Source organism: Amia ocellicauda, chromosome 13, assembly GCF_036373705.1.
Source record: "Amia ocellicauda isolate fAmiCal2 chromosome 13, fAmiCal2.hap1, whole genome shotgun sequence".
Classification (NCBI taxonomy): Eukaryota; Metazoa; Chordata; class Actinopteri; order Amiiformes; family Amiidae; genus Amia; species Amia ocellicauda.
Window position 1 is genome coordinate 7,275,117 of NC_089862.1, and position 12,812 is coordinate 7,287,928.

Here is a 12,812-nt window from a genome sequence, read left to right on the forward strand (position 1 = left end):
TAGTGGATGCGTTCACGATACACGCAATCGTCACATATTGTGAAAATGAATTGCTTTGCCGGTCAGATCTGCGCCCACGACGGACGCGCCCGTGTATTATTATTCGCTTGTAACAGAGGTAGACTGTCAAATGTGTTTGGACTACTGCAGTTACTTCATTGCCGTCATATGTATGTAATTGGTATTGTAGGCGTTATGCTGCCATTTCTTGTGCACTAATCATGTAAAAAGTACACATGTTTTATTAATACAAAACGATCCGAGCTCACTTGATTATTGCAATATGAACACAAGTGATCTGAGACCTGAGAAAACACGACAGTGAACCACGACAACGACCCCGAGTTAGTTTCCAAACGAGCTGATTTCGTTTGAAACGAACCCAGTGTGAGGGGGCAACACGTTTGCCTGTATTGAGATATTGTATGTTGCATGATGTAATGGTATTTAACATATGCCATATGTGTGACAATAGTTCTTGTTCAAAGGTGGCATGACCTCCTGCTGTTGCGGTCACAAAAATGCGCCCCTATTCTGATTCACACAGACTTTGAAAGCAACAAAATGCCACCAAATCCGGCAATCTTTTCAGTGGGAATGGGGTTTTTGACACGTTGAATATTGCGGCAGGAAATACACACGTTTTGTTAAAGGGGGCATGCAACCCGTTTTGACCACATAATCATCAGAATGTGTAAATAGGTCATTTCAGTGTTTTAGTTTACTAGTTGGAAGCCAGCATTTGTCAACACAATATTTCAATACCATGAATTCATTGGCACTGCTGAGCTTCAATGGAAATGAATACTGTACCTTCTCTCCGTGACATATAACTTGCGTGTTTATCCCACTGCGGTCTCTCTCTTCAGCCTACGGATTTACACCTCCATTACCGTGACTATGTGTAATACATTAGACTACAGGCACTAGATATTAAGCTCTAGGTATTACAAGGAGTTCAGTACATCAACAGCCCTTGGGTGGCGATGACCCTGACGGTGTCTGTGTTTGCTGATAGCCCTCAGCTGCTGATCATAAAATGCAAGAGATGACAGAATTATAATGAAAATGACTTATAACCTATAGGCTATACAAGAGCTCAAGTGTGGTATCTTGAGACCCAATCGCAGTAACTGCAATAATATTCAATAACTTCAGAAAGACCGAGCCAGTAGAAGAGAAAATACGGGTTAAATTCAATAATGGGCAGAACAAATTGGAACAATTAATATGGCAGTTAGATTAGGGTCCGATACCACCGTCTCAAGTATTGCAGATACAAGGCAGTTTAAGTGCAGGGTTATACAGCAGGTATCAATAAAATTAATCGCATATTGTAGCTCATGGACTCCACTGAAAAGTATAATACAACGCAGTGCCAAAATGAAACAACTGTCGTATTTTAAGGTGTTTTAAAGCAATATGAAGAATTGCACGGCGGTAAGGTTATTCGACTGCCCCCATGAATGAAAAGAGCCTCAAATCCTCAAATGACAGCTAACGTTTTCAAGACTACTTTAAATACCAATTGTGAACGGTTTCAGAGCCTGCTTCTACATGTGACTGCGAAGAATGAATTGTGAGAAACCATACCACATACACGCACACACCCCTTGAACTTTAACACGGAATTTGTTCAAGGGCAATGAGACCTTGTTGAAATTCACCAAAGCACAGTGTGCTGTAAGCGATGTGGTTTTGAGTTCATTGAAAGGAGACCAGTTGTGAATGGTTTCACAGTCCGTTTACCTCGGCCATGTGGCTGCCGGCTTGTAGAGTGCCACTCAGCGAGCTCGTAGTAGCGTCGTTTAGTGATTCTAGAGCAACGGGGTATCAGTGAGCAAGTGTATCTGTGAACACAAGCGACAGAAAGGACAGTCGCTGCCTCCCCCTTCTGGGGGTACTTGGGCACTACAGCAGATCATGGCATTACAGCGCCAAGGGCACCTCCTTGGCTACAGGAACATTATTGGCATTTCTTCTTTGGATCTGGGCAACATGCTGATCAATACAGAGCAAGCAAGAGACCACGTTTACTCCACGTCAGGACTATACTCTCAGCAACCCCTCACAAATGAAAGGGAAGTTTGATGGGGAGGGGAGACATGGAGGGGTCACTTGTTGCCACCACCAGGGCCGTAGCTAGAGGATTCGGGGCCCCCACCGCCCTCCACCCATATCATATACTGTATACTGTAACCTAATATGGGTTTATTGCAAAATAACAAAACAGATAACATACATGAATGCAAATAAAGGTCTTTGCTGAACATCGGCAAAAGCAAAATACACAAATATAACATTAAATATAAAAACAAATACATAGCAAACACTAAAACAAATTTCAATCAGCAATGCACATTTAAATAACAACGAAAATTATACGAATCATTAGTATATGTATATCGGTTTGATTGATCTTTAACCTTTGATGACCTTTCACGTCCCTTCACGTAGGATGAACCAAAATCCCATTGTCAGACCTTTCTGTTGGCAAAGTCACTTATGATGTCTTTGTAGTCCAGCTGTCTGTTTAGCTGGCTTTCAATTGAAAGTCAGGCAAGGTTATAAAACCTCTCTTGAGTTTGGTTAGACCTGAGATTTCTTGACAAGCTTCAACTTGCTGAAAGCCCTTTCTGCACCAGAAACAGAGACAGGCAGAGTGCAGAAGATGCCCACTGCAACACACACTTCTCCAAAAATGCTGTGGAGCTGCATCCTGTAGATTGAATTCAGCAGGTCTAGAGGAGACTGTCAGTCTGCAAATATGACATTATACACAGACTTAAGATGCCTCACTTCATTCTCAAAGCCTGCTGTAAGATCCTGTGTATATTTGCTCACTAATGAGTGGCAAGCTGGGTGAATCTGACCTTCTTCTAAGTCTTTTAAATTTAAGTAAACCTTAATTTTAAAAGTTAAATGTTTATATAAATACTACATCCAAAGAATGCCATTAAGCCATAACTTACGAAACACTGTTTAAAGTCCTCATGCAATTATTCAAGACAAACTAATTAAAAACTAACAAAAGCCAAGAAATTATTAAATAATAATTACAAAACCAATTTTAAAAATGGACCAGCAATAGGCCTATAATAGTTATTCCCATCAGTCTGTTATAAATCATAAATCAAAAAGTAAACATTCAGAAATTAACAAGAATGCAGTCAAATGTTAAAAAAAATACCACTAAAATTACTCAGTGTTCATTTTGAATGAAGATAATATGGTACTGCATAATATATTAATTAAAGCGAATACATCCATCCAAGAGCAGTGTGTTGTATTCGTGTTTTCTTGACTGTATTAAAATACATCAAAAGCCGGCAGGTCGGTAATGCTTGTGACATGCGTCGTGACTCGTGTCCATTTTCCCTGTGTTATACAAACCAACTCTATTCACAACAGCGTAAAAAAGACGGGGATTTCAACCACATTATCATTCTGTTGGTGGCGGTGTGCGCCGGTAAGGAAAATTATGTGACAATACTGACCGGTAGTTTTCCTATGCCCACGAAAGTAAATCTGGCAGAGAAATGACAATACACTAACCGGTCTTAAAGAACGTCTTGATAGACTGGGATACAGCAATTCTCCTGGCCTCTCTCTCCCCTTCTTTTCATGGCGTTACTAGTACCCTGATTTAGGTTTTCCTTTCCCAGACATTTTCAGTCAGTCAGTGTCCTGCTCATCCACTAACTTCACCGCTAACCTCAGCAGCTCTGATTGGATCAGTTCACGAGCTGGGGTGGGACTTACAATTCATTGGGTCCCCCTGCTGTTTGTCACTGCATAATTAATAACAACGTCGGATCGGCCAAACCATTTTTCGGGAGGGCAGAGGAGCAGATACTTGGAAAGCTTGTCACCAAATTGCATGTTTGTGTGGTTTTCATTCAATTCTCAGGCATACAACTAATATAAAATAGAATTATTCACAGAACAGGTGTATATAGATACATATATATATATATATATAGAGGCTAACTGCTGGATGTTGTGGGGCCCCCTATAATTGTCATCACCTTTCACCACACTAGCAAAGGCCCTGGCCACCACTGTGAAACGTACAGTAGGGCCAGGAGTACTACACACCTGTTGGAGTGCCTTACTAGAGGGAAGAGCACCCACTGAACCAAGCCTGGACCTGTGGAGCACACGGCTGAAGGATCTTTGCAAGGCAATAAGAAACTGATCGAGTCACATATTTCACAGTCCAGTTTTATTCAAAAGCCTGATCCAGCTACAGTTGGGTTTCCCGCCTGTGGGGCTTGGATCTCCACACAGCCACCAGCAGTACAGCACAGAGCACAAGCACCGTGAAGGCAGCCACAGTCAGCACAGCATAGCCGAAGGCCTGGGACACTGTGGAGACAGGAGAGGGACAGGCAGCTCACAAGGGCGCAGACACCAGAGGACGGAGCGCCAGCAGACAGTCAAAGCTCCCCTCCTCACCTTCACGGGGAGAAGCCCTCCTGTCCACAGCAGAGAGCTCAGAGGCAGTCAGGATCACTTCCCCACTGGACACCACTGCCGTCTCCCTGGAGGCCCTCTGCACCGGGGCAACAGCTCTCCCTGAAGGGACAAGAGCAGCATTACAGAAGCAGGCCCTCCACTGGCAGAGCCTTAGGGAAAGATGCCATTCCAGCTCACACTGGAACCGAGCCACTCACTCATTCTCTGGCTGCATGGAGCGACACAGCTGTCAGTAGCACTGGGTTGGCACACTGCTGCACTACAGTGGATGAACACCTGGGGAAGCAGGAGATGCAGTACAATACAATGCCACCATTGGGAATACAGTCAAGACCATGGCACTCCTTGGCCAATAGACCCTTACCTTCTCCTTCAGAGGGAGCTGGGAGCCAGCATCCACAAAAGTGAACATCTGCACGATGAAGCGCTTGTAGTGCGTTGGGTATGGCAGCCCTGAGGAGCCAGCCACGGGAACCAAGGTGGTCTGGTACTGGTCGTCTCTGTACGGACACCTGGAAAGAGCACCACAATTGGGTTCAGAGGTCTACCTAAACCAGCAACACGAGCCGGCCGGAAAGAGATACAGGGCTCCAGTTACCCAGCAACCAGCAGGCTCCACTGGGGCTGGCCGAGTGGGCTGGGGGTGGAAGTTGCCCAGCAGTCTTCCAGCGTCAGGACAATGTTGGGGTCGGTCCTATTCAGGATGCGAACCTCAACATACACAGGATCCCGCAGGACCTTGGTCACGGGGTAGTCCCCATCACCGTAGTAGGAGTCATACACAGCTTCTACAGGAGGAACGACAGGCAGCTTTAAGAAGCCAGCATGCATTGGAAACCAGTTCATAGCATGGCCACGTACAAGGGCTCGTCACAGTACCCGTTGCAATCCTGAGCTCCACACCGAGAGGTCCCGGGGCCACGACTGAAGGAGGAGGCGGGGCTGCAGTGTACACTACAGCCTCCACGGGAACAAGCTCACTGCCCGAATACTTGCACAGGAAGGTCAGCCTGGAAGGAGAAGCAGGCAGCCATTGGACCTAGTCGGGTACTGGCACAAGGAGACGGGCACTGGGGAGCCCCACTTACTCATAGTAGCTGTCCCTGGTGATGGAGCCATCAGGCCCGTTCTGCACATCGCGTTTAGAGGACATCGTGTTCTCGTACACCACATCGCCACCCTCACTCTGGAAGAGGGAGGCAGACCCTCACGTTATGCAGCCGAGACAATGACCACAAGGCGCTGCAATGCTCAGGGCAAAGCTGGGAAACGCTTCCTCACCTTCAGCGTGCTTCCACAGGCACTGACTGGGAACTGGAACAAGGCAAAGCCAGCAGTGGTGCCAACAGGGCTGCAGGGGGCGCTCTGACCCCCTAGCAGGCTGACCGTGTCAAGGCTCAGCGGAGGCGTGGTCACATTCCTGGGTACTACAACCACAAACTGACCATCCGTGGTGCATTGCACAGTCACTGGAGGGAGAGGGGAGAAGATTAGCAAAGCAACGCGCTCAGGAGCCTTTTGTACGATATGTTGCCCTGAACACTCACCCTCATTGCTGTAATAACAGGGCTGTCTTCCCCTCTGATCAAAGCAGCAGTTACTCGCTTCACAGTCGGCTCTACTGATAGCAGGGGCACCACACGCCATTTTCTCGTTGTCACTAACCAAGCAGTTCTGACCCTGGGCTACAGAAACATCCGCCGCAGCCGCCATCAGCAAACAGACAAGACTCCAGACCCGCACGCTCATCCCAGACCTCTCCATTGTGCAACTCGGCAACGAACTGCCGAGAAGCGGCGCTCCGCTCCTTAAATAATCCGGCGCCCTGATTGGCTGAGGGCTGGCCCTGGCGCAGCAGGGTGCACGAGGGTTTCAGCCACCCCAGCGGGCCAATCGGGCTCTTTGGTGGAGCTCTCGCTTTGCTGCCACACAATCACGGTCAGATGCCACATCACTGTCTGTCGGCAACCCCGCCGCGCCCCGCTGCGCTCACTTCACTGCCCTGGCTCTCAACGCACAGCTCCCCTACCTACTGAGCACTCATCTCCAAGACTTCCACAGCTTTTTAGAGACAGTTCCGACTCATGTGAAGCTGAATGAGCACAACTATACCTTTATCATTTGTTTTTTGGTCCTAAATAGTAATAGAAACATTGAATACGACCATTCGAAGATTCGGTCTGCATGCGACACTCGTACCAGTAGCAGTGAAGATTAAGTGCATGACATTGTAACGGGTTTTCTTCAGAGACAGTGTTGGCTTTTCCAAAGAACGGAAGTGCAAAACCACATGGATTATCTGTTGATTCACACATTTCTATTGTAATTGAGCTTCGGGTTATACTTTAAACGGACAGTGTGCAAAATCACGTCCTCCTTGTAACGAGACACAATTTGATGCCCTGATTGCAACGAACCAATTACTTCCAGCATCACCGAGTGCACACTGAAAATGTATGGCAAGACGCTGTGACATTTAGTCCATAATTTCTGATATCAAAAATACAATTGTTGGTATCAAGAATGATCTGCTACTTGTGATATCAACATTTGTATTTTTCACATCAGCAACTGTATTGTTGATTTCATTAACTGTATTTTTGATATCAAAAACGCATACTATTTAGCATCCGTAACATGCGTACTAACTGACGTGAAACTTAACCCTTTACACTCCGCCCCAATATTTTCATATCGTCCGCGAGCCAAGTAGTAAATTGTAGGTTTATCAAAACTACAAAATGTACTAGAGACTATAGAGAAACTAGAAACCGGGAGCTTTCAAACGATGTCTTTCTCGCCTATGTAGGGTCTTCATAGCATGGGCTACAGGCTTGCGAAATCAGCCATTTGTCCTAGTGTACAGAGTGTTTGTTTTTAGTCTGTCAGCCGATTAGACCTTAAAATACGAAAGGCCACAACTTTCACTTGATCGAAGATAAATGCATAAGGCACAACGTAGCAAGGAGAAACACAAACCGGAAAAATGCCAGTCGAGAATGGCTGCCGCTGAGATTGTTCAACAGTGAACAGGGCAATGTCAGACATTAACAACGAGAGGAATGGCCGTTCTGAGTGCTCGCAATTATGAACGTCTACTCAGTGAATGCTCGCTCACCTGTTGCTGTCGTGACTGGGATGGTATACGAGTACATTACAAACTACATGACCCTCAGAGAAAGCCTGTACGGGGTTTTCTTCCTCGAGAAATGCGGCTATTGCGCGCAGTGCTCTTACCGCTCCTCGGTTCACTCGTGCAGCTCGGAGGAGCGCCTGGCGTATGCGGCTCGCACCCCGAAATATTCACTAGTTTGTGTCAAAATACATTGATTCGACTATTTTAAACGACACTGGCTCCGAAGTCTGTACCAAAATGACAATGTCAGTTTCATCTTCATTACGTCCTTTTGTTTCCAGGAGTTTCAAAGGATTTGCGGTGTTTCGGCAGAGAAATAAGGCACGAACAGTTCTGGGATCAGAACATTATGACCCCACATACACCTAAATCAAAGGTACACAATCCTAGCTCGGATTGCCGCTCTGTGACAAATGTATACACTTCAAATCAAGCAGCAGATTAGACGGAACAGACCCAACACTCTATAATGGCATCAAACCATCCTCTAGGTATACACAGACAGACCCAGGCATTGTTCATTGCACAATGATGCACAGGTTTCTCCCATACAAGGACGTTAGCTTAACAGAAAGTTAGTCCCTCATAGGCTGAGTCACATTTGCTCGGATTGAATACCTAAGCGTGCAACCATGCTTTTTGACCAAGAATTCGTCATACACACATCTGATCTAACCGTGTAGCTTAGGGTCACATGTGATGGTTTGTAACCCTGGCATCTGGGGTCATAACGATCCCCGTCCTCCTCCTGCATGTTCTAAAATACAGTTTCCTGCCACCACATGTGACTAGGGTGCAATGTTCCCAAACACTGAACCTTCTCCCGAAGCAGTCGTGTCTCACCCTCCAGAGCCCAATTCTCTGCACAAGAGCTGCAGAGATGCTGGAAAGCAGCAACACTCAAACGGAGCGCTAAAGGACAGCTTTACATGATCTGTAGCATCCATTGATTGAGATCATGCAGAACTTGGAGAGCAAAGAGGAAAGACACGGGTCATGGTCTGTTCTCAGCTTTATTGATCAGTCACACCACAGTCAAGCCGTGGGTGGGCTTGCTCTCCTGTACAGCACAGTCCCCAGCACAGCAATGCACAACACAGCCACAGCAGCCACCACACCAGCCAGGAGCACAACCTCAGCAGAGATGCCTGCAAAGAAAGCACAGGTCAGTCACTTTAGGTCAAACCCAGACTACAGCAAGGGACCACAACCTCTGGCTCCAATTCAAGAGGCACATTCCCCACGCAAAGGCCCCAGTACCTGCTGCCGTCCTCTGCAGTCAGGGGAGACCTCTGGGCATTCGTCTCCACTGGAGGGACGGCATCCTGCGGCTTCTCCAGCACACGCACAGACACCATGGCATCACCTTCCCATTCTGGAAGGTGGAGAGGCTTAGATCCAGCCAGACTCTATAGCCCAGTACCACACTCACAACCAGGCAAAGCATCCTTACCCTCCTTGAAAGCCAAGTCCCTGCCAAACCTCCCAATAAGCCTAGATCCAGACAGAGGGTTACAGCTGGAGTCACAGCAGCTACAGACCTGATCACTCCCATCCACCGAGCTCCAGCTACAACAGGGATACAGCGGTCAGTACAGATACCGGGAAGGGAACACCAAGGGCCTAGAGCACCCTCCCACCCCCACCCCACTACCTGTTGCCCACAGGCTGGCAGGCCTTGTCCAGGTTGTCCACAGCCTGGGAAGCAGCAGTCACCTTCAGGTGGCAGGTCAAGTAGATCTGAGCAGAACAGACATTGGCATGGTTAGTGCACCTTGGGAGAGCTGCTTCAATGCCAAAGCAGCCACACGGTTGAGAAAGCAGAGCCCAAACAAGCCAAAGATACAAAAGCACAGAGGCACAGTGGCTGGGAGACGTACGGAGCTGTTGGCTTCATTGTGGAACCTGAAGGCATCAAGCACCAGCTGCAGCTTCGTGACATCCTGAGGTCTTGGCATGAAGTGAGAACTGGAGCCCGTCACCTTGGCATCAATCAGGCAACTGGGCACAGGAGGAAATCCATTATAATGGCCCCGCTCAGAATCGAGAGCCAACACCTGCAAGCACACTGGCCATGCTTGACTATGGGATCTCACTCACCCATAGTTCCCAATGAAAGTATAACTGGGAGAAGAGGTCGGGTCAGAGGTCAAGGTGGCCACACAGCTGTCCACAAACAGCCGCAGGGGCACGTGGCTGGCCTGGTTGACGGAGGCTTGGATGTTCAGGACGTCCCCCAGGAAGTACACGTTGGAGGGTCTCGGGGAGCTCCAGTCATCTGCCGAGACAGGGAGCAGCATGAGGCCTCTGCAGAGCAGAGCAGCACTCCGGTAAACGGGAGGCTTAGAGCTGCATTAGGTTGGCCTCTACCAGTCATGAGCTGCAGGGAGAAGTCCAGGAGATCCTCCGCAGACTTGGTGGAGGTGTAGGGGACCCAGGTTGGCTGCAGGGCATCGCTGCTCACATTGTGGAGCCTAGGGAGCAGACAGCAATTACACACCGATCCTACAGCAGCTAGGCTGAAGCAGTACTGCGGCAGAGTCCTCACCGGAGGTAGACGCACTCGATGTGGACAACAGCAGGGTCGGTTCTCACGATGCCAGTGTTGGCAATCGGGGACGGGTTGTAGTTTAGGGAGAAGCTGTACACCAGCTCGTCCTCGGTCATCTACAAGTGAAAGGCGCAACGCTTAAGCTCGGGATGGTTTTACCCATTCACCGTGCGAGTCTGCAGCCTTATTCCCCTCCCCTACTTACCGACAGGGCGCTGCCACAACCCTGCAGCTCCGACTGGAAGACCAGGACCGTGTCGTTCTGCCCGCTGAGCGCACAGCCTCCCAACTGGATATCCGCAGCCTGGATCAGTCTGCCGGTACCGAACAGGTCTCTCTCCACCGACACCTGGATCGCGCTCTCCCCACACTGCGCCCACACGACGGGGGAGACTTGCTGCTTGAACAGAGAAGAGTCCACTCGCACAACGGCCTTGGCTCTGGCGACAGGCTTGGCTCTGGCAGCAGGCTTCCCTCTGACAGCAGGCTTGGCTCTCGCCCACTTAGAAACTCTCCCGGCGTCGCAGAGCCCAGCGACCACACACAGCACTAGCAGCCCACACCACGAAACCCTCGCACGCAGCATTGCGGCCACAATACAAGGCTAGCTCACAGATCCGCGATGCTTACCCAGCCCACACCGCCTCCTTTTATACACTGACATGATCCCGCTCAGCGCGTCTCTCTGAGGAGACAGCGCGACATTTTCACGTGGAATTCGCTTCACGCTGAGCGCCCGAGTTCCGGCTGAGAGAGCGGCTTGATCAAAGGAGGCGACAAGTGGCGCAGCGCCAGCAGCGGCGCGGATCCAGCGTGTCCAGTGTGTTGGGTCCTGCACAGCTGCAGCCAGCAGGGACCACGGAACCGATTTTGCGGCTGTGTGAGCGTGGTTTTGTGCTGTGCCGATTTCATTATTTAGGCTACACTCACTTCAATGCTGGTGGAAAAACTTGAATGTGACACTGGGAGCTCTCGGTTCTTATTCAGAAAGAAGAGGAACGTGGAGTTTAGATAACACGCGCATTTATGCATTGATGCATGTACTTATTGTTAACGGTAACATCAGTAATCTGACAACAACTGGATATTGGGCTAGATTCCTCACATCCAGGGTGTTAGAAAAGATTGTTCTCTCATTGTTTTCTAAATGGAGTAGAATGCAAATTAAAGTTAACGTGTATACACCCGAGTGTACAATTGAATAGAAAGATGCTGTGTGTGAGCCAGTCCTGTTTCAATCATTTTGCGGCTTTTTTGTACGTTTGTTTGTGTCAGATCAGTGTCAATAAGTGTCAGAAATAACGACTTGCTATAAAAACCCTGCATTTAATGTATTAGTTAAAGTAGCACTATGTTTAAAGTTATGGCAATAACGGTAAAATTCTCCTAGATGGATATTTAGGGGACGTCACACTACTGTGTTATTGTATATGTGTATATAGGCAAACCAATCAGCATTCGGCAGCGCAACACTCATTATAATATGCAGCCTATTGTTGTGTTCAGCAACTGCATACAGTATGTGTTAAATAGTGGATGCGTTCACGATACACGCAATCGTCACATATTGTGAAAATGAATTGCTTTGCCGGTCAGATCTGCGCCCACGACGGACGCGCCCGTGTATTATTATTCGCCTGTAACAGAGGTAGACTGTCAAATGTGTTTGGACTACTGCAGTTACTTCATTGCCGTCATATGTATGTATTTGTTATTGTAGGCGTTATGCTGCCATTTCTTGTGCACTAATCATGTAAAAAGTACACATGTTTTATTAATACAAAACGATCCGAGCTCACTTGATTATTGCAATATGAACACAAGTGATCTGAGACCTGAGAAAACACGACAGTGAACCACGACAACGACCCCGAGTTAGTTTCCAAACGATCTGATTTCGTTTGAAACGAACCCAGTGTGAGGGGGCAACACGTTTGCCTGTATTGAGATATTGTATGTTGCATGATGTAATGGTATTTAACATATGCCATATGTGTGACAATAGTTCTTGTTCAAAGGTGGCTTGACCTCGTGCTGTTGCGGTCACAAAAATGCGCCCCTATTCTGATTCACACAGACTTTGAAAGCAACAAAATGCCACCAAATTGCCGGCAATCGTTTCAGTGGGAATGGGGTTTTTGACACGTTGAATATTGCGGCAGGAAATACACACGTTTAGTTAAAGGGGGCATGCAACCCGTTTTGACCACATAATCATCAGAATGTGTAAATATTGGTCATTTCAGTGTTTTAGTTTACTAGTTGGAAGCCAGCATTTGTCAACACAATATTTCAATACCATGAATTCATTGGCACTGCTGAGCTTCAATGGAAATGAATACTGTACCTTCTCTCCGTGACATATAACTTGCGTGTTTATCCCACTGCGGTCTCTCTCTTCAGCCTACGGATTTACACCTCCATTACCGTGACTATGTGTAATACATTAGACTACAGGCACTAGATATTAAGCTCTAGGTATTACAAGGAGTTCAGTACATCAACAGCCCTTGGGTGGCGATGACCCTGACGGTGTCTGTGTGTGCTGATAGCCCTCAGCTGCTGATCATAAAATGCAAGAGATGACAGAATTATAATGAAAATGACTTATAACCTATAGGCTATACAAGAGCTCAAGTGTGGTAA